The 18967-nt window shown below is 37.3% G+C and overlaps 1 pseudogene; it reads left to right on the plus strand.

Annotated features, from left to right (window-relative positions):
• The window catches only part of LOC128659999 (zinc finger protein 850-like), a 125679-nt pseudogene extending 107250 nt beyond the window's left edge, over nucleotides 1-18429 (plus strand).
• The last annotated feature ends 538 nt before the right edge of the window (nucleotides 18430-18967 follow it).

Raw genomic sequence — 18967 nt, forward strand, 5'->3', positions numbered from 1 at the left:
ATTGTGTCCGTTTTTTTGGAGTATGAGTCGTAATACTTTTGCATACAGCGTTGAGAGTTCCACAGTTGTTGCTTCAACTGTACACATATATGGTGTTAATATAGTTTATAGGGATAATGGACCGCTAGAAACAGGTCTGGGTGCCTCAGGTCTTTTAAAGGATCTTGCAATATTTAGTGAACAAAAATGAAGGGTGAGCGGGGGGGTGTGAGCCCATTCAGATTAGCCCTGCATTGTGGTGGGGTGCGTTGTCACAGCCTTTTATAGCAGATAAATGAATGAGAGTGTCAGTGGTGTCCTCGAGGGTGGCCCTCTTGATGGAATCTGGCGAGATGTCGCTCTCAACTGCGTATGTGATTTTGTCTAACGCAGCCTGTGTGTTGCGTCTGTGTATGCTCAGCTCCCACAGAGAAAAAAGTAAATAGAGAATTAGTCCTGATCTTGTAATCCCTCAGCTGTGGTATATGCAGAATATCTGGTTAGGACTTTCCTGCCTTCTTCTGTGATATTTCTCTGCAGGTCCTGTCTTCCACCCCCCCTGTTATATTGCTCAGCAAATTAGCATTTGACTATTGTGCTTGACATGTGGCAGATGAGTTTGCTTGTAATCCTTTGTCTGTGTTTTTATTTAGAATTGTGTTGATTACCTCCTTGTTGGTTAACACCAGTGGGTGAGGCTGTTTACTGCAGTGATAAAGTAATAAAGTCCCAACACAGTACAAACCCTGGCCTGTCTCTTGAGATGCAGCAATAGCGTTTATAACTCTCAAATCCTGTTACAATCTGGGGCCTTTCTCTTTTTTTTTTTAATTATTCTGTGTCTAGCGTTTAACTTCTGAGTCTTCCTATGGTATATGCCTCTGCGGGGGTTAGCACCGTGTAATGTTGTGTGCGTCACTTCACCTTCCCCTCAACTGTGTCAAGATGGCGTTTTACCGCCAAAGCACCAACTCACCCCCTCGCCCGGGCTTTCCTCTTTCCTTCTGCTTGGGGTATTTTGTATGTGACTCCGGATCCTGAAGCAGCCCTTCGGTACAAATCCGGAGCTGTTATCGAGTGTTATCTTTCAGCCGCCCTTATTGCAGCCGCTCTCCTCTATCTCTCTCTCTGGTTACGCTCCTCAGCGGGGCAGTCGGGTGTCAGACTCCTTACCGTTATTGCTCCAGACAGGGGTATTTATTCCCTGCCAAGGAATTCGGCTAATTATGGGCCTTTTCGAGTGATTTTAATTCAAAGTAGGGGTTAAGGGTCCGGAGCTCCTTTCCCCTGCTTCCACTCACATCGCCCGCCCACTGGAAGTCTCAAATTGACTGTTATTTTAAATTTGCGGGCAAAATTAGGCTCGTGAGGGCGCAAAATGCCAAAGTATATTGCACCATTTTTGGCGCAAGATTTTATGGTGCAAAGTTACGTTCGATGATGCAAATTCATCATTTCTGGAGTCTTGACGCTGAGTCCTTTCACAAGGTTGCGTCTTCAATGACGCAAGTGTGTCATTTCCGTATGTTGTTAGCGGCAAAAAAAAATTCTGTTTGTGTTGTGCGTCATACTTGGCGCCAAATATTTTCATTATTTAAAACCCCATATATGCCTCTTGCCTTTTTCTCTATCAGAGGGCTATGCTGTTTGCATTTTTTCCCATTCCTGAAACTGCCATATAAGGAAATTGATAATTTTGCTTTATATGTTTTTTTTTCTTTTACTTTTACAAGATGTCTCAATCTGATCCTGTCTCAGAAATCACTGTTGGAACCCTGCTGTCTGATAACAGTTCTACCAAAGCTAAGTGCATATTTTGTAAACTTGTGGAGATTATATTTCCAGCTGTTGTTTGTAATAGTTGTCATGATAAACTTTTACATGCAGAGAATGTGTCCATCAGTAATAGTACATTGCCTATTGTTGTTCCTTCAACATCTAATGTACAAGATATACCTGTGAATTTAAAATATTTTATTGCTGATTCTATTCAGAAGGCTTTGTCTGCCATCCTGCCTTCTAATAAATGTAAAAGGTCTTTTAAAACTTCTCATAAAGTTGATGACATTTCAAATGACCGACAAAATACTTAATTATCCTCCTCTGATGAGGATCTATCTGATTCAGAAGATCCTTCCTCAGATATTGACACTGACAAATCTACTTATTTATTTAAAATGGAGTATATTCGTTCTTTGTTAAAAGAAGTGTTGATTACATTGGATATTGAGGAAACTAGTCCTCTTGATGCTATAACTAGTAAACATTTAAATTCTGTTTATAAACCTCCTGTGGTTACTCCTGAGGTTTTTCCAGTTCCTGATGCTATTTCTGATATCATTTCTAAGGAATGGAATAGGCCTGGTAATTATTTTATTCCTTCTTCAAGGTTTAAAAAATTGTATCCTTTGCCAGCAGTTACATTTGAGTTTTGGGAAAAGGTCCCCAAAGTTGATAGGACTATCTCTATCTACTCTTGCTAAACGTACTACTATTCCTATTGAAGGTAGTACTTATTTTAAAGATCCTTTAGATAGGAAACTTGAATCTTATCTAAGGAAAGCCTATTTATATTATGGTCATCTTCTCAGGCCTGCAATTTCTTTGGCTGGTGTTGCAGCTGCATCAACTTTTTGGTTGGAACATTTAGCGCAACAAGAATTAGATTCTGATTTGTCTAGCATTGTTCGCTTGCTTTAACATGCTAATCATTTTATTTGTGATGCCATTTTTGATATCATCAAAATTGATGTTAAATCTATGTCTTTAGCTAGAAGAGCTTTGTGGCTTAAAATCTTGGAATGCTGACATGACTTCTAAGTCTAGATTGCTGTCTCTTTCTTTCAAAGGTAATACGTTATTTGGTTTTCAGTTGGATTCGATTATTTCAACTCTCACTGGGGGGAAGGGAGTTTTTTGCCTCGGGATAAAAGACCTAAGGGTAAATCTAAAGCTTCTAACCATTTTCGTTCCTTTTTGACAAATTAAGGAACAGAAGCCTATTCCTTCCCCCAAGGAATCTGTTTCCAATTGGAAACCTTCTTCAAGTTGGAATAAATCCAAGCCATTTAAGAAACCAAAGTCCGCCCCCAAGGCCGCATGAAGGTGCGACCCTCATTCCAGCTCAGCTGGTAGGGGGCAGATTAAAATTTTTCAAGGATGTTTTGGACAAATTCTGTCCAAAATCAATGGATTCTGAGTATTGTCTCTCAGGGGTATCGAATAGGATTCAGAGTAAGACCTCCTGTGAGAAGATATTTTCTCTCATGCATCCCAGCAAATCCAGTAAAGGCTCAAGCTTTCCTGAAGTGTGTTTCAGACCTGGAGCTTTCAGGGGTAATCATGCCGGTTCCATTTCAGGAACAGGGTCTGGGGTTTTATTCAAATCTATTCATTGTTCCAAAGAAAGAAAACTCATTCAGACTAGTTCTGGATCTAAAAATGTTGAATCGTTATGTAAGAGTGCCAACTTTCAAAATGGTGACTATAAGGACTATTCCGCCTTTTGTTCAGCAAAGGCATTATATGTCCACAATAGACTTGCAGGATGCATATCTTCATATTCAGATTCATCCAGATCATTATCAGTTTCTGAGATTCTCTTTTCTAGACAAGCATTACCAATTTGTCGCTCTTCCTTTTGGCCTGGCGACAGCTCCAAGTATCTTGTCAAAGGTTCTCAGTGCCCTACTCTCTGTAATCAGAGAGCGGGGTTTTGCGGCGTTTCCTTATTTGGACAATATCTTGGTACTAACTCAGTCTTTACATTCTGCAGAATCTCACACGAATCAACTAGTGTTGTTTCTTCGAAAACATGGTTGGAGGATCAATTTACCAAAAATGTATTTGATTCCTCAGACAAGGGTCACCTTTTTAGGTTTCCAGATAGATTCAGTGTCCATGACTCTGTCTCTAACAGACAAGAGACGTTTAAAATTGGTTTTAGCCTGTCAGAACCTTCAGTCTCAGTCATTCCCTTCAGTAGCTATGTGCATGGAAGTTTTAGGTCTCATGACTGCAGCATCGGAAGCAATCCCCTTTTGCTCATTTTCATATGAGACCTCTACAGCTTTGCATGCTGATCCAATGGTGCAGGGATTATACAACAATATCACAATTAATATCCTTTACATCCCAATGTTCGACTATCTCTGACTTGGTGGTTAGATCACCATTATATAGTTCTAGGGGCCTCTTTTGTTCATCCAACCTGGACTGTGATCACAATAGATGCGAGTCTTTCAGGTTGGGGAGCTGTTTGGGGATCTCTGACAGCACAAGGAGTTTGGAAATCTCAAGAGGCAAGATTACCAATCAATATTTTGGAACTCCTTGCGATTTTTAGGGCTCTTCAGATTTGGCCTCTGTTGAAGAGAGAACAGTTCATTTGTTTTCAGACAGACAATATCACAACTGTGGTATATGTCAATCATCAGGGTGGGACTCACAGTCCCCAAGCTATGAAAGAAGTATCCTGGATACTTGCTTGGGCGGAATCCAGCTCCTGTCTAATTTCTGCGGTTCATATCCCAGGTATAGACAATTGGGAAGCGCATTATCTCAACCGTCAGACTTTACATCCGGGGGAGTGGTCCCTCCATCCAGATGTATTTTCTCAGGTTATTCAGATGTGGGGTCTTCCAGAAATAGATCTGATGGCTTCTCATCTAAACAAGAAACTTCCCAAGTACCTGTCCAGGTCCAGGGATCCTCGGGCAGAAGCAGTGGATGCATTGACACTTCCTTGGTGTTATCAACCTGCTTATATTTTCCCACCTCTAGTTCATCTTCCAAGAGTGATCTCCAAAATCATCATGGAACAATTGTTTGTGTTGCTGGTGGCTCCAGCATGGCCTCACAGGTTTTGGTATGTGGATCTTATTCGGATGTCCAGTTGCCAACCTTGGCCACTTCCATTAAGGCCGAACCTTCAGTCTCGAGGTCCGTGTTTCCATCAGGATCTCAAATCATTAAATTTAAAGGTATGGAAATTGAGGTTTCTCTGACTCAGTGATTAATACTATGTTACAGGCTCGTAAATCTGTTTCTATAAAGATTTATTATTGAGTTTGGAAGACTTATATTTCATGGTGTTTTTCTCATAAATTCTCTTGGCATTCTTTTAGAATCCTAGAATTTTACAGTTTCTTCATGATGGTTTGGATATGGGTTTGTCTGCAAGTTCCTTGAAGGGACAAATATCTGCCCTTTCTGTTTTATTTCACAGAAAGATTGCTAAGCAGTCCTTTTTGTTCAGGCTTTAGTTCGTATCAAGCTTGTCATTAAATTAATCTCTCCTCCTTGGTTTTAAAGGCTTTACATGCTCCTCCATTTGAGCCTATGCATTCTTTGAACATTAAAATACTTTCTTGGAAAGTGTTATTTTTTGGCCATCTTTTCTGCTAGAAAAGTTTCTGAATTATCTGCTTTCTCTTGTGAATCTCCTTTTCTGATTTTCATCAGGATAAGGCAGTTTTGCGGTCTTCATTTAAATTCTTACCTAAGGTTGTGAATTCTAACAACATTAATAGAGAAATTGTAGTCCCTTCCTTGTGTCCTAATCCTAAGAATTCTTTGGAGAGATCTTTATATTCTTTGGATGTGGTGAGAGCTCTGAAATATTATGTTGAAGCTACTAAAGATTTCAGGAAGACTTCTAGTCTATTTGTTATCTTTTCTGGTTCTAGGAAAGGTCAGAAGGCTTCTGCCGTTTCCTTGGCATTGTGGTTAAAGCTTTTGATTCATCAAGCTTATTTTGAGTCAGGTCAAGCCCCACCTCAGAGAATTACAGCTCATTCTACTAGATCAGTCTCCACTTCGTGGGCTTTTAAGAATGAAGCTTCAGTTGATCAGATTTGCAAAGCAGCAACTTGGTCTTCTTTGCATACATTTACTAAAAGGACCAGTCAACACATTAGATTTGCATAATCAACAAATGCAAGATAACAAGACAATGCAATAGCACTTAGTCTGAACTTCAAATGAGTAGTAGATTTTTTTATAAAAAATTTCAAAGTTATGTATATTTCCACTCCCCTTGTACCATGTGATAGCAATCAGCCAATCACAAATGCATATACGTATAGTCTGTGAATTCTTGCACATGCTCAGTAGGATCTGGTGACTCAAAAAAGTATAAATATAAAAGAATGTGCACAATTTTTTTTAATGGAAGTAAATTGGAAAGTTGTTTAAAATTACATGCTGTATCTGAATCATGAAAATGTAATTTAACCTGAGTGTCCCTTAAATTCTACTGTTTTGATGTATTTGCTTCTTCTGAAGCAGTTTTTGGTAGAAAAGTTCTTCAGGCAGCTGTTTCAGTTTGATTCTTCTGCTTATGTTTTAAGTTTTTCCTTTCATTTATGAGAATAAACTTATATTTTGGATTGTGGATTAATTTTTTTCAGTGAAAATTGGCTGTTTTTATTTTATCCCTCCCTCTCTAGTGACTCTTGCGTGGAGTTCCACATCTTGGGTATCTGCTATCCCATACGTCACTAGCTCATGGACTCCTGCCAATTACATGAAAGAAAACATAATTTATGTAAGAACTTACCTGATAAATTAATTTCTTTTATATTGGCAAGAGTCCATGAGGCCCACCCTTTTTATGGTGGTTATGATTTTTTTGTATAAAGCACAAATATTTCCAAATTCCTTTGTTGATGCTTTTTACTTCTTTCTTTATCACCCTACTACTTGGCTATTCGTTAAACTGAATTGTGGGTGTGGTGAGGGGTGTATTTATAGGCATTTTGAGGTTTGGGATACTTTGACCCTCCTGGTAGGATTGTATATCCCATACGTCACTAGCTCATGAACTCTTGCCAATATGAAAGAAATGAATTTATTAGGTAAGTTCTTACATAAATGTATGGGTTTTTTTTATTTAGAACTCTGGACAGCACTTTTTTTATTGGTGGGTTAATTTATCCACCAATCAGCAAGAACAACTCAGGTTGTTCACCAAAAATGGGCCAACATCTAAACTTACATTCTTGCATTTCAAATAAAAGATACCAAGAGAATGAAGAAAATGTGATAATTGGAGTAAATTAGTTGCTTAAAATTTCATGCTCTATCTGAATCACAAAAGAAAGATGTGTGGAGCACATGACAAATACAAAATGTCTGACAGTGAGAATTAGTAGGAAGTAAAATACCCATACAGCAGTATCCAATTTCACTTATATATATATATAAACAAATTATATTTACCATTTATTTCATGTGAAAATATTGTTTCATATAAATGACAGAAAACAAAGATTATAATATATTTGTAAAGTTGTGATATGGCCTCATTCATAAATAGATTTTCTACCATTCTGTTGTATAGATCTAGGAAGATTCATATTTAAAGTGATAGTAAACACCCAAAATGTTAATGTTTGATATAATAGATAATCCCTTTATTTACTATTCCCTAGTTTTGCATAACCAACACTGTTATAGAAATATACTTTTTACCTCTGTAATTACCTTGAATCTAAGTTTCTGCAGACTGCCTCCTTATTTCAGATCTTTCTGACAGACGCATTTCAAGCAATTTGTGCTGACTCTTAAATAACTCCACGTGCATAAGCACAATGTTATTTATATGAAACCTGTGAACTAACATCCTCTAGCTGTGAAAAAATGTCAAATACATTTTAGATAAGAGGCAGCCTTCTAGGGCTTAGAAATTAGCAAAGGAGCCTCCAAGAATTGGCATTTAATTAAGAATACCAAGAGAACAAAGCAAATTTGATGATAAAAGTAAATTAGAAAGTTATTTAAAATGACATGTCCTATCTGAATCATGAATGATTATTTTGGACTTTAATGTCCCTTTAAGGGGCAATTATAACACACATAGTGTTAACTGTACTAAATGCTTGTGGTGAATCAATACCACATATGTAGTAACCTAATCAGCTGATATGTATCACATGAATTGTTAGGTGTGCCTTTAATTATAACATACGTACAGTTAATCAGAACCATTATTTATTATTATCCCTTTAAACCATTTAATATACTTTTTACAGACACGGCCGGAGCACTGAGAGATATTAGCACTGCGCAATCTGTTGGCACTCTACAAATAACCAAAAAATATTAATATTGGGTATTGATGTAACTGGAGGGAATAAGGGAACCTTCTTCCTGAACACAGACATTGGAGCCTGTTATCAGCATGAACTCCTATGTGTTGGGTGAGTAAAATAGATATTATGCTGACTTTAATTACTGGGAAAATAGAGTAAATCGTTCATTAAACAAATATAAACTATTATATTTATATCTGCATCTTTTAAGTACATTTGTGTCAGTGACGGTTATAAAGAAGGAGCAACTCCCATTTGGATGAGTATCAGGGTAAAAAATACTACTCCCCCTCTGTCCTTTTAGATAGATCATGTCTAACAACTGCCTAACCTCACCCCCAGACTTCTGTACTCAGAACACCGGCAACTCCACCTAACCCTGCCCTGACCACGCTCATGGAACACCCATAACTACACTTGAATGACTACCTTATTTCCAGTGTGTGTTCCCCACCTGTAAGAGTAGACCTTGGAATCTCTGAAATCCGGAACATCTGTGGATCGCAACTGTAGACAAAAGTTGGTAAATGTATCACTTGGCAATAGATCAGATATATCCAAAAGATCTTTGGCTGCCTTAAGTGAAATTAATACGTAATAATTGGATCAAGTTGTAACATGTATCAACTACTTGATAATATATGATACGGCAAGAGAAGTACTTGAGAAACTGAATAATAGGTAGCCGAGTATAGTATAGAACTTCCGTTATGGAACTCAGAGGAGGCAACACTGCTTGAATGCTGTTTACACTATGGCTATCAGTAATGCTGTGGCTGAGCAGGAATCCTCGATACTGGTGATGTAGGTGGTTTACCCGGAGTCAGCTGAGAGGAAGATGACGAGCCAGTGTGTGTGTCAGAGTTATGATAACACGGAGTGGTAGTTATAATCTCGAAGATTTATCTCTGTAGAAATTTTTAGCTGTCATCGACAACTACAGAGGAGTATGGTAAGTTGTAGAGGATAGTTCAATAAATTGGAAACAGGATTCCTATATGGAAATGAAACTCTGTTAGAGGGAAACCTGAATGACGTCAATTACTCTGCGACCAGGAATGTAAAAAGTGCTGAACAGCGAAATCTAAAGTTCTTAATTTCTGAGAGGTAACTAATAAATCCAGGTAGAACAAAATATAGAAAACTCGGGGTGAGAATTTCGATGGCTGTGTTCCTTGCTTGAACAAAATAACAAAGCACCTGTTAAACATCAAGGTAGCAGTTAAGTAGGGAGAGTGGGTTGGATGAACACACAGTAGTGTGACAGAGTGGTCCTAAACGGAAAAGTATATAGATTCCTTACATGACCCCCACCTCAAACAAGCCGTCCCAAGGCTTGAAGTCTAGGACGACACGCATACCTCCTGTGGAACTGTGACTCAAGCTTTGGAGCATTTACATGAGTATGGGGTTCCCACGTATTATCATCTGGAGAGTACCCCTTCCAGCTCTCTTAATATTGTAGTTCACCGTCCAAAAATCTAGCATCCAATAGATCTTGAATCTCAAACTCCTCAGTGTCCAAGAGAATCGGTGCAGGTGGTAATATAGTGTTCCGTACTTTTCCTTTTGCTGGTTTCAACAAAGACACATGGAATGTGGAATGTATCTTGAGGGAAGTTGGTAAGTCAAGGCTGACAGCATTTGGGTTCATTACTTTAGAAATAGGATACGGACCGATGAATAAACTTGCAAGTTTTTTACTCGGTACCTGTATTTTGAGGTTCTTGGTGGAAAGCCAAACCAAATCACCTACAGTGTATTGAGGGGGGTTCATCTTCTGAGATCGTAATATCTCTTTTGGTTGCTTTGTGCATTTTGGATATTCTTTCGTAACATTTGGAAGTTTTCTGTAATTTTATGTGTCAGGTCATCTATACATGGACAAGGTGATCCATCAGCATTTAGTTAAGACATCCTAGGGTGATATGCGTAGTTCACAAAATACAGAGTCATTTTAGATGATGAGTTTAACGTATATTGTTATAGGCAAATTCTGCCATGGATAGATGGTTCATCCACTCATTTTGATGATAGGAACAATAACACCTCAGATACTGTTCCAACCACTGGTTCAGGCGTTCTAATTGTCCATTAGTTTGTGGGTGGTAAGAAGTGCTGAATCGATGATCTAACTGTAAAACCTGACACAGATGTTTCCAAAAATGAGAAGTGAACTGATTACCTCTGTCAGTAGTCAATATGGAGGGAATACCATGGTATTTGACTACATGATCTAGGAAAAGTTGTGCTGATGAAGGGAGTTTATGGGATGAAATGAGCCATCTTAGTAAGTAAATCGATGACCACAAGGATCGTATTATTTCTTGAACTGAGCAGTAGATCAACAATAAAATCCAATCCCAAGTGATTCCAAGGTTAGTCTGGTATCTGTATGGGCATCAGTAGACTGTACGGAGATTTTTTCTCTGGTTTTAATGTTGTGCAAGTTGTACAATTTTGAATATATTCTTTGACATTGTTAGACATATTAGGCCACTAATAAAGTCTATCTAAAAGATCTTTAGTTCTCCTGATTCCAGGGTGTCCAGAGAGGGGAGAGTCATGATGCTGTGTGAGTACTACAGATCTAAGTTCTTCAGGTATGTAGAGTTTTGACATTTTTGAGATCTTTGATTGGCAGATCCTTATCGGTACTTAAGGCAGATTAAAGTTGTGAGGAGAATACTGGTAACAATCTTCAGAAATTCTTTTGAGGAATGATGGAGGCAGGTGATGGAGATGTTAATGGTCTTTGTTCTTTTCGAAATAGAGCGTTAGCCTTCCCATTTTTGATCCTGGTCTGTAAATGATTTGGTAGTTGAATCTACTGAAATACAGACTCCACCTTACTTGTCTACCTGATAGAGTTTTGTTTTTCTGGGGATATTCAAGGTTCCTGTATATTCAAGGTTCCTGTGATCAGTATAAATTATAATCGGGGGTTCAGTGCCTTCAAGCAAATGTCTCCAATGTTCAAAGGATCTTTTTATTACCAAAAGTTCCTTTTCCCCTATGGGGTAGTTCATCTCTGGAGGTGACATAACCTTGGATTAATAAGCCACAGGATGTAGAGGTTTGTGAAGATTCTTCCTTTGTGAGAGGACAGCTCCCAGAGCATAGTCAGAGGAATCGACTTCTAATATAAACTGTAATGTAAGGGTCAGGGAAGCGAAGAATGGGTGCTGAAGTGAAATATTCTTTTAGATATTCAAAAGAGTGTGCAGCCTCGTTATTCCAATGGAATGGAGTGGTAGAACTCGTAAGTTGGGTGAGGGGTTTAGCGATTTTGGAAAACCCTTTTATAAATTTCCTATAATAGTTGCTGAAACCCAGGAACTGTTGTAGTTCTTTCCTGGTGGTAGGCTGAGGCCATTGCTTCATGGCATCTACCTTATTCTCCTGCATCTGAATTCCTTTGGGACCCTAATGGTATAACCAAGAAAGGATATATTCTGAGTGTGAAAAACACACTTTTCAGCTTTGGCATATAATCAGTGCACTTGAAGTCTTGATAGCACCCACCTAACATGTTAGATTAAGATATCATCCAAGTAAACTACTACACATATATCCAGCAATTCCCTGAAGACATCATTAATAAAGTGCTGAAAGGTGGCTGGGGCGTTGCATAAGCTGAAGGGCATCACCAGGTACTCGTATAACCCATATCTGGTTCTAAATGCGGCCAACCACTAATCACCCTCCCTTATGCGGACTAAATTATAGGCTCCCCTGAGATCCAATTTTGTGAACCACTTAGCATGATGTAGTCGTTCAATCAATTCAGGAATCAATGGAGAGGATACCTATTTCTGATTGTGATTTTGTTGAGGTCCCTGTAATCAACTATAGGTCGAAGTGACTGATCCTTATTCCTAAAGAAGAACATACCAGCAGCGGCTTGTGATACAGATGGTCATATAAACCCCTTTTTCAAGTTGTCTTCCAAATAAGTCTTTAGATGATTAAGTTCGGCTGACTTAAAGGGTATAGATGTCCATATGGAGGTGTAGTTCCTGGCTTCAATTCGATTGGACAATTGTAAGATCTATGCGGAGGGAGATTTCTGCCTCACGTTTGCTAAATACTTCAGCAAATTCTGAATATATCTTAGGAATATTAAGTTGATCTTCAGATACTTTTGATATTTGCATAATAGGAGAGTGTGTATAACAGGTTTGTTGACAGTATGAAGATTGTAAGGTTATTTGGAGAGTTTTCTAATCAAGTGCGGGTTCATGAATGCATAACCATTGAAGACCTAGCACTAAAGGGAATAATGGGGAAGGAATGACTTCGAAAACTATATATTCATGATGGAAATTGTGTATAGTAGTTAAAATAGGTACAGTGTAATAGGACCAGTGGAGATTTCTGAACCATCGACTTCACAGATTGACACAGGTGTTTTCTTTTTTTATGAGTGGTATTTTATTATTATCAATTAAAGTGTTTTCAATATAATTTCCAAAGGCTGCTGTGTCAAGGATGGCTTCTGTCATCATTCGATCAAACTGGTTTGTCATGTACAATTAATGAGGTTAAAGAGGCATTGCACTTACTTTTCTTATTCTTGTCCAGTATAGGACAGTCCTTAACTGTATGTGCTGGGTTATTTCAATACATGCTCAAAGCTTTGGTTTTCCTCCTGTACCTTTCTTCTGCAGTTAAACGTCCCCTTAGCATTCCAGTTTCCATTGGTTCTGAGCTGTTTACTGAATAGCTTTGGCTTGGTTGCTGGACATGTGGTATAGGATTTACGTTTCTTTTATATCCTGAGTCTCTATGCAGATGTTCACTTTTTTCTCAGAGTCTTCTATTAATCTGCATAGTAAGCTTGATTAATGCCTCTAGAGTGTCTGGTAATTCAGTCCTAGCTAATTTGTCCTTTACCAAGTCAGACTACTAGCCTATACTGATTTCTCAATGCCACAGTATTCCATTGGGAGTCGGTTGCATACTGTTTAAACTCTGTTATATACATTTCAACTGGTCTGTTCCCTTGCTTCAGTGCTCTCATTTTGCTTTCTGCAATAATTTGCAAATTGGTGTCGAGATACAATTCATCCATTAAAGACAAAAAGTCATCCAATGAAGGTAGTATCAGATTATCTGATTCATAGTATGAGTCAGCCCATACCTTGGGTTCTTCTCTTAAAAAAGAAATCAATGTTAAAACCTTAATCCTGTCATTGCGATAAGTCTTTGGTTTAAGGTTGAATGTCAGCAAACAAGCATTTTTAAACTGGCAAAATGCCTTTCTGTCACAATAAAACAGATCTGGAGGGGATAGTTGTGGTTCTGGTGTGTTATCAGATAATACAGGCTTACTGGAAAGTGATTCACTGATGACCTTCCTGAGAGTGTCATTTTCCACTTGTATAGTAGATCCCTTAGGCCCTAATCCACACGTTGAGACAGATTGTAAACTATTTGGGGGAGATGTTATGGCTTTGTTATTATGTAAGAATAGACCTTGGAATCTCTGAAATCCTGAACATCTGTGGATCGCAACTGCAGACAAAAGTTGGTTAATGTATCACATGGCAATAGATCAGATATATCCAAAAGATTTTTGGCTGCCTTAAGTGAAATTAATACGTAATAATTGGATCAAGTATTAACATGTATCAAGTACTTGATAATATATGATAAAGCAAGAGAAGTACTTGAGAAACTGAATAATAGGTAGCAGAGTATAGTATAGAACTTCTGTTATGGAACTCAGAGGAAGCAACACTGCTTGAATGCTGTTTACACTATGGCTATCAGTAATGCTGCGGCTGACCAGGAATAGTTGTAATCTCAAAGATTTATCTCTGTAGAAATGTTTAGCTGTCATCGACAACTACATAGGAGTATGGTAAGTTGTAGAGGATAGGTCAATAAATTGGAAACAGGATTCCTATATGGAATTGAAACTCCGTTAGAGGGTAACCTGAATTACGTCAATTACTCTGCAACCAGGAATGTAAAAAGTGCCGAATAGCGAAATACAAAGTTCTTAATTCCTGAGAGGTAACTAATAAATCCAGGTAGAACAAAATATAGAAAACTCGTTCTGAGAATTTCTATGGCTGTGTTCCTTGCTTGAACAAAATAACAAAGCACCTGTTAAACATCAAGGTAGCAGTTAAGTAGGGAGAGTGGGTTGGATTAACACACAGTAGTATGACAGAGTGGTCCTAAAGGGAAAAGGATATAGATTCCTTACACCAACCCAGAACTGCCCCTAATTTGTGTGCTTAATTTTGCAGTAAATATTATTAAACTAATAAAGTTTTTGGCTGTTTATATAAATTAAACAACCACAGCTGAAGCTTAAAAGTATTGTAAAATCACTGCTTCTTACCCTCTCAAAACATCTCAAACTGATTATTAATCTGTGATGATTAAGAAATCATGTTCTCATCCAACTGGTTGAGCATGAGCCGTGCATGACTGTGCGCTTGCTTGTGCAATGTTAAATGAGGATGTTGGATGCCACCTCTCTTGCGCGGAATACAGGTTTACTTGTTCCCTGGCTGAGAACATTATGCAAAATTCTTTGTCATCATTTTAATTTATGATTTATAGGTAAATAAATTTAAAAATAAACAAAAAATGGAAGACATTGGTTTTGTGTATAAACTAATAATATGATTTTTTTATTTAAATGGATTATATTATAAAGAATACATATTGTTATTTTTCTTTCTTTAATTTCTTTTTAGGTAGACAAACACATGAATAGTTCATATCAACCCTTCACTACTGCAAGCATCAGAATGATACCACAGACTGCAACATTTTTAGACACTAATGATTATTCACAAACATTGGGGAAATCACAGCAGATATTTAAAGAAGATGGTGAATTGGCAGGAACTGGGCAGCAATCATTATGTACAGAGAGTAGTTTAGTCATCAAACAAGAGGACAAGTATTATGCCTTATCTAGTGAAATTATTATCCCTGAGGATAAGCCACAAACATTTACTGAGTTTTTAAAACATTTTAAAGAAGAGAAAAGTCCACAGTCTAGCCAAATGATTCATACAAAGGAGAAACATTTCAAATGTACAGAATGTGAGAAAAGCTTTAGATATAAGTCTTATCTCCTAGAACACCACAACATTCACATAGGTGAGAAGCCAAACACATGTACTGAGGGTGTCAAATGTTTTATACAAATGACAAAACGTCTAGCTCATGAAAGGACCCACATGGGGGAGAAATCATTTAGCTGTACAGAGTGTGGAAAATGTTTTACACAAAAGAGTGATCTGAAAAAGCATGAAAGGATTCACACAGGAGAAAAGCCATTCACATGTACAGAGTGTGGAAAAAGTTTTACACAAATAAGTAATCTGAAAAACCATGAAAGGATTCACACAGGAGAAAAGCTTTTCACATGTACAGAGTGTGGAAAACGTTTTACAGGAAAGAGTACTCTGAGAAAACATGAAAGGATTCACACAGGAGAAAAGCCTTTCACATGTACAGAGTGTGGAAAAAGTTTTACACATATGTGTACTCTGAAAAAGCATGAACAGAGTCACACAGGAGAAAAGCCTTTCACATGTACAGAGTGTGGAAAAAGTTTTACAGAAAAGAGAAATCTCAAAAAGCATGAAAGGAGTCACACAGGAGAAAAGCCTTTCACATGTACAGAGTGTGGAATAAGTTTTACACAAATAAGTATTCTGAGAAAACATGAAAGGATTCACACAGGAGAAAAGCCTTTCACATGTACAGAGTGTGGAAAAAGTTTTACAGAAAAGAGTAGTCTGAGAAAACATGAAAGATTTCACACAGGGGAAAAGCCTTTCATATGTACAGAGTGTGGAAAATGTTTTACAGAAAAGAGTGATCTGAAAAGGCATGAAAGGATTCACACAGGGGAAAAGCCTTTCACATGTACAGAGTGTGGAATAAGTTTTACACAAATAAGTTGTCTGAGAAAACATGAAAGATTTCACACAGGGGAAAAGCCTTTCGCATGTACAGAGTGTGGAAAATGTTTTATAGAAAAGAGTTCTCTGAAAAGGCATGAAAGGATTCACACAGGGGAAAAGCCTTTCACATGTACAGAGTGTGGAAAAAGTTTTACACAGAAGAGTGATCTGAAAAGGCATGAAATGATTCACACAGGGGAAAAGCTTTTTGCATGTACAGAGTGTGGAAAACGTTTTACATGGAAGAGTGACCTGAAAAATCATGAAAGGCTTCTCCCCTGTGTGAATCCTTTCACATGTACAGAGTGCGGAAAATGTTTTACAGAAAAGAGAGATCTGAAAACGCATGAAAGGATTCACAAAGGGGAAAAGCTTTTTACATGTACAGAGTGTGGCAAAAGTTTTACAGAAAAGAGTAGTCTGAGAAAACATGAAAGGATTCACACAGGAGAAAAGCCTTTCACATGTACAGAGTGTGGAAAATATTTTACAGAAAAGAGTGATCTGTAAAAGCATGAAAGGATTCACACAGGGGAGAAGCCTTTCACAGGTACAGAGTGCGGAAAATGTTTTACAGAAAAGAGAGATCTGAAAACGCATGAAAGGATTCACAAAGGGGAAAAGCCTTTTACATGTACAGAGTGTGGAAATAGCTTTACACAAATGAGTAATCTGAGAAAACATGAAAGGATTCACAAGGGAAGAAACCTTTCACACGTTTAAAAAGTGGAATAAGGTTTTTATTTAAATCAGGTATCACAAAACACCAAATATTTACACACAAATAAACTTTATTTACACACTGTACAAACTTTTTTACAATTATCCTAAAGAGGACAAACTCTCTAAATAGAAGCATCAAAAGAGATGTTATTGTAATAATACTTTCTAAATCCTAGTTATAGAAGCCTCGGATTGGAAGTGCTCTCCTGATGTCCTTTGTGCCTCTATATATGTGCTCTTCAGTTTCTCTCATATAAATGTGATAGAATCCAAATACGACACAGGAATATACAAATCTGCCCTCATACTGACCATTTTATACAACTAGGAGTTGTACGTTTGATTCACATAGGGGAGAAAATAATTACATTTACATTTAGTGTACTATGTACTCCTATTACTGATAGGAAATATGACCAATATTCGTAAGTATAAAACAAATATATTTAATATATAAAATAAATTATATTAAAATCCCATATGGGTAGACAATCTAAAAAACAATACTTAAAAATGTAGTAAAAGCTTTTATCTAGACACCGGTGTCAATATGTATCAGATATTCGTAAAATAATAAAAATAGAAATCCTTATTCACTTATATATGATGACAGTAAAAGTCGTATTATAGTTGTGATACTAAATAGGAGGAACACTTCGTATAAAGTTGTCTACAACATATATAAATTTCTAGCAGCTATAACATTAAGATTCTTCAGATTTGTTTAGATCATATTGTGAATACAAAATCTGAAGCAAAAAGTAATCTTCACTTAAACCAAATGGTTTTCAGGGGTTGTTATCGAGTTAGATAACATTAGAGATGCGTGATACTTGTTTAAATCGGAGATGATATTTCTGGTAATAAAGTCTAAATCCAATGAATATTAATCACAAACTTGCAGATATTAAGAAGATAAAGTCTCTAACTGTACCAATAAAAGAAGCAAGCTGCAATGGTGTTACTTAGATTGTTTTCTTTTCCTGTTTGAGTTGTTACGCAGTAAATTTTGTATCATAGTCATGTTAGTTTTCTCAATTTGTCATGATTATCACGATTAACACATTTATGAGTGTAAGTTGATTATAAGCAGTTAATAAATACAAATCTTCGGCTCTACGGCCAAATAGTACCTTATATTCCAGTTCACAGTGCACTATAAAAGATGTTGTTATTTGGTGGTGGGGGTGAATCTCCAGTATTTCAAATGGAGTTCAAGCGTACAGTCTCACCTAGGGAAAGCGATCTGGAGCAATCCCCAATGCCGGATGCTGGTCATTTCACCTTTATTTCCCTTTTGTGAATCCTTTTGTTGGGGTAGCAGTTCTGCTACACAGGCTTCTTTGCTGTTTGAGACGGGTCTTTGGAGTGTCATTGTGGGACCTCTATGGATCCGGTCTTTACCTCCTGTCCGTACTCTGTTTTCTTGGATTTATTTGTCCAGTTCTTTGCTGGGGTAGCAGTTCTGCTATACAGGCTTTTTTGCTGCTTAAGACGGGTCCTTGGAGTATTAATGCGGGACCTCTGTGGATCCGTTTTTTACTCCTCTCCGTGTTCTGTATCTTTGAATCAATATATCAAGTTCAACGCGTTTCGGCTGGGGAGCCTTTCTCAAGATACCTGATATCATTGATTTCTTGCCTTTTATAGCTCTGTTCATTTACGTCTTCTGTTTTCTTAACTCCTTAAAGGGATACTGAACCCAAATTTTTTCTTTCATGATTCAGATAGAGCATGCAATTTTAAGCAACTTTCTAATTTACTTCTATTATCATTTTTCTTCATTCTCTTGCTATCTTTAGTTGAAAAAGAGGGCATCTAAGCTAAGCAAATGTTTGGTTCAGAACCATAGTCAGCACTTGTTTATTGGTGCTGTCCAATCAGCAAAGACAACCCTGGTTGTTCACCAAAAATGGGCCGGCATCTAAACTTACATTTTTGCTTTTCAAATAAACATACCAAGAGAATGAAGAAAATTTGATAATAGGCGTTAATTAGAAAGTTGCTAAAATTGCATTCTTTATCTAAATCACGAAAGAAAAAAATTGGGTTCAGTGTCCCTTTAATTGCCATTCCTATATGCTTGTGCAGTGCAGTTAATAGATACTAATATAATTCTTCTCTCTTAAAATGTATTTTATTTTTTATATACTATTCATTCCTATTTTTGGTAGTTTTTACAGGCGTACACAGTACTGGATAAGAATTGTTTAAAATATCCAGATTGATATT

Source organism: Bombina bombina, chromosome 5 (genome assembly GCF_027579735.1).
Source record: "Bombina bombina isolate aBomBom1 chromosome 5, aBomBom1.pri, whole genome shotgun sequence".
In the NCBI taxonomy this organism is placed as follows: domain Eukaryota; kingdom Metazoa; phylum Chordata; class Amphibia; order Anura; family Bombinatoridae; genus Bombina; species Bombina bombina.